The following is a 15458-nucleotide window of genomic DNA, read 5'->3' on the forward strand; positions in this document are numbered from 1 at the left end:
AAGGAAAGAAAAAAAGGCAGCACAGTGGAGCTCAAATACAACTGTTTTGCTCTGAGTTTTGTGCTGAGAACAGTCCAGCTTGCCGGCTTTGCAGAGGTGCTCACAGAAAGTAGGTTGATAAATGAATGGATTTCAGAGGGCAGGAAATGCTGATGCTAACTTTACTGGGAGCAGCTATAAGACTGCACTGTAACCTTTGAGCTCTGGCTGCAAAGAAACGCTGTGCAGCCCCGTGTGACACTATCTCAAAGCTTATGAGCTGGGGGCAAAGAGGAGGGAACGGGAGAGAGAGGGGGCAAATAACATCATTACTTACTTTGGTTTTAGTTCAACTTTTATCTTTAAATATTTTTTCCCCTCTGAATTAGTTTCAATAAAACGTGCATCACTCGTGGAGCTCCTTCAATAAAAAAGTCACTGTTTGTTATACGATAACACTGAACAGACTCCAGGCACTCCATTTTCTTATCTTAGATATACAGTGGAGCATAACTCAAGCAAAGGGGAGAAGTTAATGCATCTGTAACACTAGGTAACAGAAGCAACAGTAGCATGTTAGTGTAGTAATAACTCTCACATGTGGAATATCTGAAGATGGGTTTTATTGAATTCAGTTTATTTAACCAGGATAAACTCTTGAGATATGGATCTCATTTACAAGATGGTGTTGGCAAGAAGGCAGATTATTACAAGCACATGTGGAAGATAAATATAAAACAAAAAGTGAAAGACCTGTTTATATTTTTAATTAGGACACTTTTATCACTAAAAAACTTAAGTGAAAAGGAATACAGATAGAGATACAAATATTGCTGTTGATATTAACAGCAATGATCCTTCCTACTTATGCAGCACTTTTTTTCCCAGGTATCTTAACACTGAAAAAATATAAAGGTGAAATGTCCTCCCTTGTTGCACATCAAGCCTGGCTAAGCCTGTTTTGTTCAGGTCCCAGTGAAATGGCCCACAAAGATGCAACAATTGTGTCAGAAGAGGGAAAAGGAGCAATGCAGACCTGCGCAGGGTGGAGAGCGTGCTACTGAAATGCAGTCATATCTAGGTAGTGCTGACACATTAGAGAAAAAGCCAGGGAGAACACAATGTACAGTTGAAACTTCAGGAGAATTAAAGTAGGCCAAGTGTAAGTATTCAAAGTGGAATTTGACCAGGATTACCCCTTTTAACCCTGCTAAAAATACTACATGATCTTTCATGAGCACAGGCATTCAAGACTGAACTTCAGCATTTCACACAAAAGGCATTAAAACATACATTTATATGAATGCATTTTTTGAAACAGTTACCTTTTAAGTGACCTCTAAACCGGTACAGACCACATTAAAGTTGTATGTGGTATGCTGGCACTCGAGGCTGCAAAGTGATGGAGTGCTTTTCTTTTCATAAGGCAATTTTGCTTGATAATCAAATGTCTCTGGTAGGTAAATAAAAAACCTCTCTCCTCTGTTAGAGGAGTTATTATGTTGTGTTTACAATGTATTCTTTTGGTCTGTAGTTAACATACTTTAAATACTCTTAAAAGTAAATGGCTGCCTTCCAGCCAATGACATTTTTGGGCTATCAAGTTGCATATTTTGCTCAGAAGCGTGATGCTGAGTCTGCTGCTCTGCTTTCCTTCTGCACTTCAGGTTTCCCCTTCCTTGTACAGAGAGCTCCAAGCAGCATAGTCCAGCATCTTTTTCATCTCTGGGAGTGATAGAAGACCAGGCTTGCCCAGCCATTCTGGGGTATGGCAACTGCTGGGATAAATATAACAGGACATGACAAAATTATGAAGGAATGTAGGCCAATGAAAAGCAAAACAAAAAGTCTTTTCTGAATGGGAGCCTTCAAGATTTTCTGATGAATATTCACCTGAGCAGTAGGATGCTTTGCTGGGGCCTTCATAGAAAAATTGAGCCTTTTAGATTTATAATAGTACCACAATGGAAACTACCTCTTGGGTTACCACTGCAAAAGCCTTTACAGGCTACAAGGATTTCATGGGCAATACCTTGATAATTAATTTTATGCAGTGGCAGCAATAGAAGCTCAGCCCCCAGCTTGCCTGTTGGAATTTTCCCTAGTTTTCTCCCATTTGCAGGAGAGATTTAATCGTGGGTGGTAAACACTAAAGGGTTTGCTGGTTGCCTCCACTGCTGCCCCCTGTGTTCTTCATTTTATTTGAGCTTTTCTGTGTGCTTGAACCCTGGAAAGGTCAAGTCTCATGTCTTGCCAGTGGTGGAGTGGCTGTGAAGAGCTCCCCAGTGCTCCCAGCCCCTCAGCATTTAGAAATTTCTTGCCATTAACTTGCACAGAGTGTTCCCTCCCAGTCACTGCCTGCAGCCATCTGGTGGCAGAGCAAAACGTTGCCTGGGGATATCTGCTTGAATTAATTTGCTTTGACTGTATTTTCACTTTTGTTTACCATTTGAGCAGTGACATTTATTGGCACAAATGTGCTAAGGAAAGCCAGTTCGGGGAGAAATGTCAATATTTGCTCTGAAGAACAACCAGGCCCCAATTCAAAAACATACTTACTAACTCTAAGTACATGGATGTGTCTCATTGATTTTGTTGAATGAAACCTGATGCTGGGAACAGAAGAAATGCCATGAGCTTTCACTCACCAATTAAGACAAATTGGTCATTGCCCAGGCTGAGCTAAGATTGTTCAGGATCTATCTTCACTGTACTGAATCTGAAGAGATAAAACACATGCCAGGGATTTGCACACAATTGGAAAAACATAGCCCGATCACGTCTACACAGAGTAAGAGGCAATGCGGTTGGTATGAGGAATTGTTGCAGTGTTAAGTCTCTACAAAGGCTGCAGTGAAAAGAGTCCAAAAGGAACACGACAACTAAAGAATATGCTAAAAATAATGCTGGAAAGTCTTGCTTGGGGAGTCATATACTGTACTAGGTCTCCACAGGTGTATGGGCAAAACAGACCAGAACTGTCAGGACAAACCCATGGCTTTTATATAATCTGTAGTTGTCTAAGCATATCCGCATCAGTGAATTTTGGCTGCAGAAGTGATGGGGGATTTGCAGTCCTTGCTATAAGTAGATTGGTTTTTTTTTCTGATACTTATTATGTGAATTATAACGTCGGTGGGGAAACATTCTTGATTGAGGCTCCTATCCTGTCAGAACAACTCCAAGGAAATAATATGAGGCTCAACGCTGAGGCCATCATGTCAAATTAAGCCACAACAATAAAGACTTAGTACAGGAGCACCAAAAGTTCCTATATTAATGTTGCCTAAGTTTTCCCATTATAAAAGATTCAGTTTTTTCCCCAGAGATTCAGAAAGGGTCAGACTTGCAATTAGGATGGAGCTGCTTGATGTCTCTGAAAAAAACAACAAATCAGTTCAGAGTTGCCTGTGCCCTGTAATAAAAAACCCAAAACCATTCATTTTATTTTATTATGACCTGTAGATCTTGCCTGATGTTTCTGAGCAGGTGCTGCCAGCTGAGCACTCCCCAGCCTCTTCAAGGACTGTGACAAAGGGAGTGGGTTGCCCAGGTCTCTTTACTACAGACAAACCCTGAAGAAGCTGGGTAGGGAGACTGATATGTCTGCCCGCAGAAACCCCTGTGTGATTTCCTAAGTGTCATGAACCAGGGCTCTGGTGGTACCTTGAGCTTTCATGGAGACTGAGAAGTTCTTGGTCTAACCCACTGACATCCCATGCTGAATTCAGCCTCAACTACAGACTATCCCTACATTCTGCCTCTGGCAACATTTTACAGCCATGTAAATCATGGAATCGGGCACTGCATCTCAAAAGTGGCTGCAGTGAATTCACACCATGGTTTGGTTACACGGAGCTGTGCTACTGCAGAGGCTGCTCCAAGGAGGACAACTTGCCCAAATACAGTCCACCTCTTGCTTTGCATGAGGCCAAATCATATCCTACATCTTGATCTTCAGCTGAGAAGTGACTTGCTTGCATTTTCGTGAAATACGACATCCCCTTTTCTCTTCTCCCCCTACTCCTGAGCATGTAGCATTGAATATACCCCTATGGCCAAGTTCAACAAATTATCAGCCAGAAATTTTAATCAGATATTTAATCTTTCAACCATGTAAGTGAGATTTTGTGTTTACAGTGGCAGTAGGCCAGCTCAACCTCAGAGAAAAAGATTGTTAGTAGTGTCCTTGAAGCTGGGGAGCCAGAGAGCAGTGACTCCACTGAGCAGGTCTGGCTGACCTGCAGCTGAAAGGCAGCTGTAATCACCACATCAGTACCTACAGCACTGTGTGCTTACTGAGCAGTGGAGAGCCAAGGAAGTTATTATCGTCTTTGGAATATCGCTGCTCTGTGCATTCAAAATTATTTAGTATAGTAAAGAAAAGAACTAAGCTTTGGTGACAGGAGGCCAGAGCAGATGAAATTCTAACACACTCTGCTCCTGAATTTGCCAAATCCTGGAGTAATGGGAAGCATCTTCCTAGACTAAATGCCGGTAGTGAAGTTAATGAATCTTCCTGTTTCAAAAGTTTCTTTCCTCATACAGATGCCTTGGACAGATGCATGCCTAAGTGTAGCCATATGCACATTATTCATTTCTGTTTGTAAGGATCTCATCTGATGCTGCAAAGTAGTACATGAACAAGTTGGTTTTCGTAATGTTAACCCTGAAAAGCGTGTTGCAAAGTAGAATATATGAAGAACTTTTCAGTCATACTTGGTGATCATCTTTATGACTGGAAGCTAGAAGTCCAGTATTCTGACATTGATTTTGCTGTGTATAGTCATGGAAGGTTTGTATTCAAAATATTCTTATGGTATGCCCAAGCCCTGAATGCTTTAAAAGTCTGTGAGGATTTGGTTGTCACCAGGGTCTGGGTGGGGTGGCATAAGATCTATTTCTCATTTGCCCTAAGTACAAACCTGAGCTCTCTGGAGCAACTACGCAACCCCAGATTAGAACAGGAATCTTGACTTCACCATTCAGACTTCTCACATAGAAATGTGAAACCCAGTGGGGAAAAAAAATCTTATTTCCTCAGTGCAGATGTGTCTGCAATCAGTGTATCGTGTCAGCCCATCATTATTCCCAGTGGTGAAAGAGCAGTTTGGGAGGCATTATAGCTCTGTACAAGGAGCCTAAAATTTATTTACCTTGACTATTTGCTCGGCATTTTTCTGGTAGCCATATGAAAAGTGGATGCTAGGAGATAAGTTTGGATTGTTTATACTTCATTAGAGTCTGAAGAGGTTATATCACTATGTACCAGGGTCAAGTTTTAGTTCCTTGTTGAACTCTCCGACTCTTCAGTGGAGATGCAGACAAATTCTGCCCGAGATATAGTTTTCAGGAAGGGTGTGTATATAGCTCCTGTCTCACAGATTGACACAACCTTTGTTATTTCTAAGTAAAACATACCACTTTATGGTCTTCCAAAATGTAAATGCTTCCTATGACTTTGATTGCTACAGTTTAATTGCAGTTGTTGTTCACATAACTTGCTTAATATGATTAATGTCATAACAAGTCTGCGGACATTCCTCAGTTCTTTACCTTGACAGTGGAACAACACTGGTGACAAAGTGCAGGTTAGGGCGTAATGGATCTCTCTTTTTTTAAGGAATTACCTAAAAGTGCTTACAAATATTCCAGTGTTGGCATTCACTTATTGGATAATTTAGTTCAGCTTTATTTCCAGCAGGATAATTTGATTTCCCTGTAGAACTGTGAGATGTGTTGCTCCTGAAATAAGCTGGCTAGCACATCTACTCTCTACAAAAAACTAACCATCCAGTGGGGAGAAAGAAGTACAGAGCATATACTGACTATAGGCATACTGTATATCAGAATAGATGTCCTTTTGTTCAGGTCAGTATCTGATGGGAAAATGAAATATGGCCTGTACATTTGTATCTAGTAGGGATAATAAGTATGAGAGATAGGTCAATTTGGATTGAGGCCAAGACACTGAAGTGAAGCCACTTTAGTGGCATTGACAGATGATCTCCTTGTCAATAGATAGAAAAACAGCCATCCATTTTCATCCTCCTGGACCTTTCTTCAACATTTTACACTCTTGACCTGAAGATACTCCTGTTTCACTTCAGAGTGTTAACAGTGGGACAGGGTAATGTAACAAATGGCCAGGTCCCTCTTGAAGGGATGGCTGTGACTGCTAGATGCAGAAAGCTGTTTCTGCTGTTGGAAGACAGCAGCACTTATCAAGTCCCCCCCCCCCAAGGATCAATTCTTCCTCTTCTGCTATTCAGTATGTTCCTGCCAGCTGGATGATGTTCCAACTCTTGGAACACCCAGATAGTTCTGATCCACCTTCTTGTGGTACTGTCCTGCTCTTTAGTTAATGTGACTAAGGTGACTTTATCTGGATGAGAGCAGTACATAGATTAGAGCTATTGGCTGGAAGCTGAAGGCTGTCATGATCCAGAAAATATGGACAGAATAAAGATTTTGAAGAGCTGGTATGAGATGTGCTCCTCTTGGTGGGAGGCATGAACCAGAGTTGGTCAGTCACTCCCATGCACTAAGGGTGCTCTTGTGTTCTCATTGTTCTCAGAACCTTAGGCACCACTGAACTGAAGGAAGCCTTGTGACTGGACTACAAGAGAGGAGCACACAGTATCCTTGATCATCACTAGCCCACAGTAGTTTTTGCTTTCTGCGTCAGCGTTTAACTGCCCTCACCATTCGGAAATTTTCATTGTATCATTGAAAAACATCCCACACTGCATTTTCACCTAACATTTCTCATTTTATCTATCTAATGGACAGAAAGAACTTTCATTTTTACTCTTTCTTTGCAGCTGCATTTTATGTATTTCAAATGTATTTTCACATCTTCCCTCTGGACTAAACAAGACCATATTTTTGTCATTCTTCCTCTATAAGTCATGTTGTCTAAACCTCTGATTATTCATTACTTTTCCCAGTTTGTCCAAGTCTTTTATGAAATGTCTGTTCAATATGGGCACAGTTCTTTACAGATGCTTTCTAGATGCTGAGCAGAGTGGAGGGATTTCTTTTAGTCTTAAATAAAATATTCCCTTCTAAAAATCCCCATAATTTAGATGAGTTTTTTACATTAATGTCATAAAATTGACTCACCCTTTATGTGTGGTCCCCCACATCCTCTAGTTCAGTTTTGGAAGAACTGTTGTCTATTCAGTTCTTCCCTGCACTTGCATTTTGTCTGAAAATGTCTTTCTAGCTGTAGTACTTTACTCAAGTCCTTACTGATAATGTTATTTTAAACACTGCTTCTTCAATGTGTAAAGATGTTTTGAATTCTGATCTAACCTCCCAAATGTTTCCAGCATCTTCCAAGAAGTGCAAAATCCTTTCTGATATTTTCCAAGTTTTTAATAAAAATGTTTTCCCAAGTTGGAACCCCTGTGGAACTACAAAGAAACTTTGCAGTCTGGCAATGACTTGTTCCCAGCTACTTGCTAAGTAAATTTTCCAAGTGGCTGAGCACCTGCTTTACAATAGTTTTGAGCTCATGTTTTCTTATAATTTCCTTAGGAAGCTGTCACATGACACAGTGTCAAAAGCCTTGCTAGCATCCAGATATGTGACATCAGCTCACAAAGACCCATATCCTGCTAGACAGGAAAATTGAGTTAGGCTTAAGAGAGCTAGTGTTTGTTTGACAAAACCATGCTCCTGTGCAGCTATTATCTCTTAAGTTGTTTGTCATCTGATCTTCTGGCTATATATATGGCTATACTATACTCTACATGTAGAGCATTAGGCTCTATTATTTTTCTGGAAATTAAAATAAAGAAGGCAGGCCATGGTTTGTGGACTTCTTATGTAAAAAAAAAAAAAAAAAAAGTGCTATGTTTGCTCTTTTTTGGTACTCTATCACTTCTTCCATCTATCTGGAGTTCTTGGATCACTGATACTGAGTCCAAATTTGTTGTAGTAAATTTAATCAAGTGAAACCCATTTGACAATATGGGTCAATATGGATTACCTTCATAAGAGGTAACAATCTGGCATTTTCTACTTTACCCCTGACTAATGGTGTACTAAAAACTTTTAACAAATGCTTTTTTTTTGCCAGTGGAGTTAGCTGCAGTCAACATTTGTTCACCGTTCATTCTATTTAGTGAAGACCAAAATAAAGAACTATCTTGGATCTAACTTGCAGAATAATGCTTCATTTTTACTTTGCATCCCTTGGGACTTGTGCTTTGCCTTAACATTTCTGTTTTTCTCTCTATGGCTAGTGATGCTACTTACAGCTATCCTCAGTAATGTGCCGTGTATTTTAGTTTCTTTTTTATTCTTATAGAGAGGGCTCTTGAAAAGGTTTGGCAAGAGTAATGATCAGTTCTGTCTGGAGCTGTTCAAGATATTTTCTCCCACTCTGACAGTCACTGGTCTGGCTCCAGTTATTCATGCCTGTGCCACTTCCTGGCCAGGATACAGCAAGGAAGAAAGCCTTCAGTGAATCAACGTGTGCAGAAACTGGTCCTGCATTTTCTCAACTGCTGAGGCTATTCCAGATTTCTCATATTTGTCCTCTACTCCTTTGAATGGTGTCCAATCAGAATTTGAATCAAGTTCATGGTTTTATGAACTATCTCTATGTCCTCTTGGCCTGAGTGGAGAGCCTAAAAAGTCATGCAGTTAAGCTCTGGGACAAAAGTTGTGGTCAAAGATCCTTTAACAGGACCCTGTTAAGAAAGGGAAAACTGTACAGAAAGCAGGGACTTTTCAGGTCTTGACCAGTGGCAGGGAATTAAATGACCTCTCCAAAAGCTGATCTTACAGCTCTCCACTGTTGGTACCAGTGACACTTTCTGTATTGCATCTGTCTTTGTGTCTATTTCTATATTACCTTTCCCTATACATTTTCTGCTGTAGGAAGAGGGAGACATTCCTGAATGCATCACTGCAAGAGGCTCAGATACTTCCATAACAAATGTAATATTGGACTGTGTACAGAATTAAATAGGATAAATAAACCTTAACACCAATATTTTAGCATGAGTATGACTTTGTTTTGTTATGTACAGCTATTGTCACATTGTGAATAATTTTGGGAAACTGGAAAAATTCTCATATTATTTGTTTGATCTTGGTACTCTGCCACAAGACTGATGGGAATTTGGGGGCTTTGTTCTGGGAACAGGAATGGTGGGCAGGCGTAGGAGGAATATGAGGAATCAAGCCTTATTGGTTGAAAAGACAGAGATTAAGATTAGAGGTTTATGACACATGACGAATCTCAGCAATGTTTCAATTTATTTATCTTTCTTTTTGTCATTATCAAAAGGAAAAGAGCACCAAGAGGCTCACTAAGTGACTGTCAAAATCTTCAGACCATTGCAATGGGGCTTGTGCAGAGGGTTATTGCAGACCCTCCCTGGCTTCTGTGCTCATGTGGATCCAGCTGCCCGAGATGCTGAGGGAAAGCACGTAGCATCCCTGTCATTCCCAAATGTGCCTTAGAAGCTGCAAAGCCCAGCCAGAGGCCTGGCCATCCAGCCCCATGTGGGTGACAGCCCTGAGGACCACCAGCATGCTGGGGAGAGCCCTGAACTCACAGTGTCAGATCAAGACAAACTGCACATGATGTGGTCAAGATCTGGCATAGTGTCCCCCAGGCTGGCACTTCTATCTGAAGACCTCCACATCGAAAATGGAAAACCAGCTGTACTGAGGACAAGCAAACATCATAAGGAACTTCTTCCTAGCAAAATGCCTGTCATTTGACTCAGTTGCTCTGTAACATCTCCCTTCTTTTCATTGCTTACAGACAAAAAAGCAGCAGCTCCAAAGATTTCTCAAGGCTTTTTTTTCAGACTAAGATGGACACAGGACCCAAGTAATCATCCTTAGAGGTTTACGTCATCCTCTGGTGTCTTGCCCATCAAAATAGAGCCTGCTTCAAAGAAATGACATAGCCCCCTCGATGGCAAAGAGCATGCACTGGGAGAGAGCTCTTGGATTTCTGACTGCTTCACAGCACACGTCCTTGACTCAGAAAGACTCAAGCTTACCATAAGCCCTTCAACTATTTTTTGTTTCATTTTCCCAGTGCCCACCAGATTAGAACACAGCTTGGCAATGTCACTAGAAGAAAGAGAAAAAAGAAAAGGACAAAAAAAACCAGCTTGCCAGTGTTTCAACTACAAACAATGTTGGAAGGGTTTATGAAACTTGCCATAAAAGTACTACAGACAGTACTACAGACAGAAATGTTCTTTTCTTTGTATGATTTTTGGAAAGTTTCAAATTTCAACTGGTACTGTGTGCAAAATCAACAGGTCTGTGCAAATACATCTGGGTCCAGATTGATAGGTGGGACAAGCTTGCAAGACCCTGTCAGAGCCACAGATGTCTCTGCTCGGTGTGTGTGCCAATGGAAGGAATCCCACTCTTGCTTCACAAAGATAAGGGTCTTTTATAGTAAAATGAAAACAAGGAATCAAAGGGTAAGAATCAGTCCTTTGGTATCTCATCCTGTATGTGACTTGATCAAGGGATATTCATGACTCCCAGCATCATAGACAGGATGAGAAAGGAAAGTGTGGGATGCTCAGTTTATTCCCTTGCTGCTGCCTGTAGGCAGGAGAAGAACTTTAATGGACACTCATAATTTAACAGAAAATGGTGCTAATCATCATATTTCTAACCTTATTTGTGACATTCTCTTAAGCATCAGGATATTTTAAATTATTGTTAGAATGGGCCTGTTCCCTGCATCCTGATGCAGCAGCCCACAGGAACATATATTCATGATTTCCACTGCAAACATGAAGATGGAAAAGCTGACATTTTCATAAAATCACATGATTCTGGGAGGCACAGCTGTAAGAACTAAAACCAGAATCTAACAGGAGTTTTGATTTAGCTGGAAGAATGGGCAGTGCGGGCACTGCATACTTGCAGTAATGTTTATCTTGAACAGAGAGATATCTAGATCTATACATTTCTATATGTTTCTAACTAACCCTAGTTGCTCTTCTTCTAAGGCTCATTGTAAAACTTAAATATATGAAAACATCTATTTCAAACAGGCAAAGTTGTTAGCTTTTCTCTGTTCCTCTTCCTTAACAAAAATTATTTGCATCAAGTGGCTGTAAAGTTATGTTGTATGCATAACGTTGGACCTATGGCTTGGCGGTGATTTTTGTCTTAAGAAAGACTGGCACAAGGACTGTGTGATGCTCATCAGGGAAAAAAAAAGGCTGTTTTGAATTTTTTTCTAGAGTTTCAGGAGAGGAGTACTCAAGAGACATTTGGTCACACTCAGTTGTACGTGATTAAATCTGTTCTTTGATGTGTTCTAGTGGTTTCCAGAGAGAAACACATATCCATGTCTGCTTAGACTCCAAGCTGGCCATTTCCTTCTATTTCTGTTCTGGCCCTGGGTGTCCATCATCCTCCACTCCTTGTTCCTGTCCATCTGTAAAACTCATAAGGCCAGATTTAACACAGTAGTGTACACAGGCAAATGATGACTTGGAAGTGCTTGAAGGAAGGGATGTGCTTCATGATTCAAGTGTTTGTGTCATTTCAGCATAAAACTGACAAAGAGAGTCCTACACATGGAAAAAATCTGTCAGCTTTTCCACAGAAAAGCCTATTCTCATGTGTTATGACCTCTACAACAAAATGTAGAAAATCCTGTGGAGGCTTCACCTCTGTGTTTTGACTGAACCATATTTTTAAAAAATCTATAAGCAAAGCCTGAATTTTTAAAATATTAGTGAGCTTTCAGTCAAAATGGTGCAAACAGCACAGTCTTTATCACAGTGAATTTCACAAAAATCCCATCAAGTCTTAGGAATATTTTGATATTTTTATTTTTATAACCAGTGATGTACCTAAATTAGGAGGAAAATGTATCTACTTTCACAGTATAGAGGTGAGGACAAAAAAGGGGTACCTGCCCAGTGGTTATGGAGCTGGCCTAAGGAAGCAGAACCAGGGTCTAGTACTTGCTACAAGAAATTCTCAGCATAAAAATGCCTAAATATCCAGAGTGATAATTCCAAACATGATTCTACTGCTTCTGTCACTGCCCTAAAGCTATGTAAAAAAGGACTGTCGTTAGAAAATGGCCCTCTTCTTTCAGATGAACTTAGAGTCTTACCTTTTAAACCATGTCTTAATCTCTAAATGTGCAGAGCTTAAATCAAAGTCCTCCCCTGGGTATTTTTCCTGACTGGGGGAGGTAGCCAGAACTGAGCTGCTTAACGGTCTAAATGCCTCATACAGATGCTGTAGGTGCCTAACTTTGGGCTATAGATATACCTAAGAACTCAGTGGATTCTTAGCCACCAGCTAAGCCACAAGCCACCTTTTCAATGTCTCCCAACAAGGGTCTTAGAATCACAGCATTTGACCATTTAGCAGTAAACTCAGGTCTTGTATTTCGCAGTACTGTTATGGGTCCTGTCCCTTGATTTGAGGTTGTTCATCTCATCATAGCTTCACCCTTGCTAATGGGTGACCTGCAGCTTCTGAGTAGAGCTAGAAAAAGGATATACAGCCTTTAGCCATAATCCTGATAAGTTTTTTTTTTTCTATTATTTTTAGTAGCTTAATCCTCACCAAGAGCTTTGAGAATGTAACATTGTTACCCATCATCTTCCTCACACTCATTATTGTACCTGCCAGCTACACCCAGGCATCACTAGGCTGAGATGCACATGAAAGCACATGATGGGAGGATCAAGCCAAAAGCTCCTAATTAGGTACAATTTTCAGACCTTGTGAAGAAGAAAGGTAATTTGTGATTGTTCACATTACTGTGGCACTTCAAAAGAGCATAGGTGGCTTTCTGATACAGCCTCATACAACAGTGGCCCTTTACATCTAGCAAAGCAAGCCACCTGATGGGGGGCATTCAGGAGATCCTGAAAGACTGTGCAAGGGGCACATTTTCTGATATGTTAAAAATATCAACTCTTTTTTCCCCCTTTTTCCTACTAGCAATTAGGTTGGCAGATCAACTCTTTCTGGGTGAACTGGCATGGGTTCAGGCTGCTGGACAATGTGGTCTTTGCCACCGCTGTTTTCTGCTCTCATTATTTTTGCGAGTTCCATAATGATGATGGGCAACCTTGCCTAACCTAGCCAAAGACAGGCAGAATTAGCTTCATCCTTTATGGTTTCTAATAAGACCTCAGTGATCCACAAGGGAATAATCACACAAAAAGTGAATGAATGCAATGGCCCCCAAAACTTCCAAATCAGAGAGACCTCCTTGGAGATGCTGGATGATTAAATGTGTTCAGCTGTGCACATTGGGATGATACAGAAACTAACTACATGGATGTGAGGGAATGTCCTGTTGTATGTGAAAAAAAAACTATGCCCAGAGGAAAACTGAGATAGTGCCTGCATGCCTGCACTCTCTCCTCAGGCAGAGTGATCTTGCTGCTGATAGCAGCGTACCTGTGTATTAACATGCTTCCCGGGCAAAGCACAAGGATATAGTCACCCCAGCCAGGCCACCAAAATTTGCAGCCCAGTGGGAAATATCTGCCTCCTGCATGAGAAGGCTGCTTGCTTACTTCCACGGAGGCAGGGGAGGAGGGGTGGGAAAGGAGCCCCGTGGGAGCCGCAAATAATAAATAACCATTTCAGCTGTTGCAGCAACAGCAGAATAGACCCAGGGAGGACAGTCGGGGCGGAGGAGGGGGCTTACAAGCAAGTGCCTGGATTTCGGCGGCCGCCTGGCTGCCCTGTCGCCGGGCTCCCGGGGCCGCAGGACACGAGTGTCCCCCGCGGGGCTCGGGCGATGCCGGGGGGTCGGGGCGAGTGCCGCCGGCTCCGCGGCGCTCTTGTTGTTGTTGGTCCGGTGCAGGAACTTGGCAGGGGCGCGCAGCCGGTCCTCGCTTCGGGTCCCACAGGCAGGAAAAGTCTCCCAGCCTGCGGAGGAGACAGCCTGGCTGAAAGAGCCCCGCCAGCTCTGCTGCAGATAAGTTAATGTACACAGAAGGGACGTAAATTACCACGACCCTCAGCAGCAGGACATTGGCCAGGGCCTGTCAGGAGGAGGACAAGCGCCGGCGAGCTCCGCGCCTCGCTGACATTTACCTCCAGATAGAGCCGCCGCTGCCCGGCGAGGAAGGACCTGGTGGAGCCAGGGCTTCCTTGAAAACAGCTGCCTGTCCCTGACACCTACAAACTAATGCGGTTTTAATCAGGGGAATTAACGGAGGGCGGTGCACTGTTTTCCCAAACGATTTACATGGGGACGGCAGCCTTTTCCCCCCTCCGCCGCCTCCTCCGTGGCTCCACTGCCATTTCCCTTATGTTTCTTTATCTGAGCTGATTTTTTTCCTGCCCCCCCCCCCCGTCCCCCCACCTCCAGACGTGCCTTCATCTCCACCCCCCGAGCCCTGACGACACTCACCTCCCTGTTTACACACTGACATCACAGTGCAGCCTCCCTCCCGCCCAGAAATAACCCCTGGGAATAAAGCAAACAGGAAAAGGCCGCTGCTGTTGCCTCCTTCGCAGCTACAGCCACATCACCCATTTCAGGAACTGCACCCGCACGGAGCGATGCATGGGCAGCGGGATCCTGGGGGATCCTCTCAAGCCCCATGTCGCCACTGTGACATCAAATCACACTTAGATGCCCGACTGACAGGCTCTGCTTGGCAGAGGGATGGCAGATCTGAGAAAGGATAACTGCATCAAGATAAAATAAGGAGTCAGTGGGAGGGCCAAGGCTGGGCACCAAGTCTTCTGCTTCAGCCATTACACCGTGCTTCTCCACAAAAAATATGTTTTCTTCTCTCTCCTTCCTTGTGTTTCATTTCCTTCATGAAGGAACACAGTTAAACTAAAAGCCAGGTATCCTGAATGGACAATGGGAAAAACAATGGGAAAAACAATGGGAAAATATCTGTGAGGTCACCCTCAATTATTCCAAATAGCATCTTGTAATCCACACACAGCCCATTAATTTCAGCAGGACTCCTTGTGTGGTAAGCTCCTACCCAAGATGTGTGTGGGAGGCTCATTTGGGCCCATGGAGATTTCATTATTATTGTAAGCTTCAGCTTTAGAAGGCTCCGGGGGACAGAGCTTTGCTCTTGCTCTTAGGGAAGAGCCAGGCTTAGTCTGGCTGATTTCGTGTCTTTAACATACTGCCTGCCCTTGCTTCCATGAGCTCTGCTCTCTTGTGTTTGTTAATTACTCTGACTGGACACCTGGCAGCAGTCACTACTGTGGCTGAGCTCACTAGAATTATGCTGGATTGTTTAGGTTGCATAAGTGTCCCTAAATGCATAACTTATTTTCTCTGGCTTTGGAAAGCAATTGTGTAGCAGCAAGAAATGGGTAACTTTAGGGAGGCCAGAGAGCAGGTGCTGTGCCCAGAAAGACCTTTTTGCTTTTCAGTTTTCCCCCAGAGATGCTAGGTACTGAGCATGATGCTCTTGGACCAGCCTGTCAGAATCCATTATGGTTTAATGCAGTTGGTT

General features: G+C 42.5%; 1 long non-coding RNA gene across 1 annotated transcript; it reads right to left on the reverse strand.

The window, feature by feature from the left end:
- Nucleotides 1-6362: 6362 nt before the first annotated feature.
- On the reverse strand, nucleotides 6363-14522 carry LOC137474330 (uncharacterized). Its single transcript, XR_010999304.1, has 3 exons — nucleotides 14381-14522; nucleotides 11261-11419; nucleotides 6363-6598 (listed from the first exon to the last, which is right to left on the reverse strand). It is a non-coding gene; the product is annotated as an uncharacterized lncRNA (long non-coding RNA).
- Between the last annotated feature and the right edge of the window lie 936 nt (nucleotides 14523-15458).

Source organism: Anomalospiza imberbis, chromosome 1 (genome assembly GCF_031753505.1).
Source record: "Anomalospiza imberbis isolate Cuckoo-Finch-1a 21T00152 chromosome 1, ASM3175350v1, whole genome shotgun sequence".
In the NCBI taxonomy this organism is placed as follows: Eukaryota; Metazoa; Chordata; class Aves; order Passeriformes; family Viduidae; genus Anomalospiza; species Anomalospiza imberbis.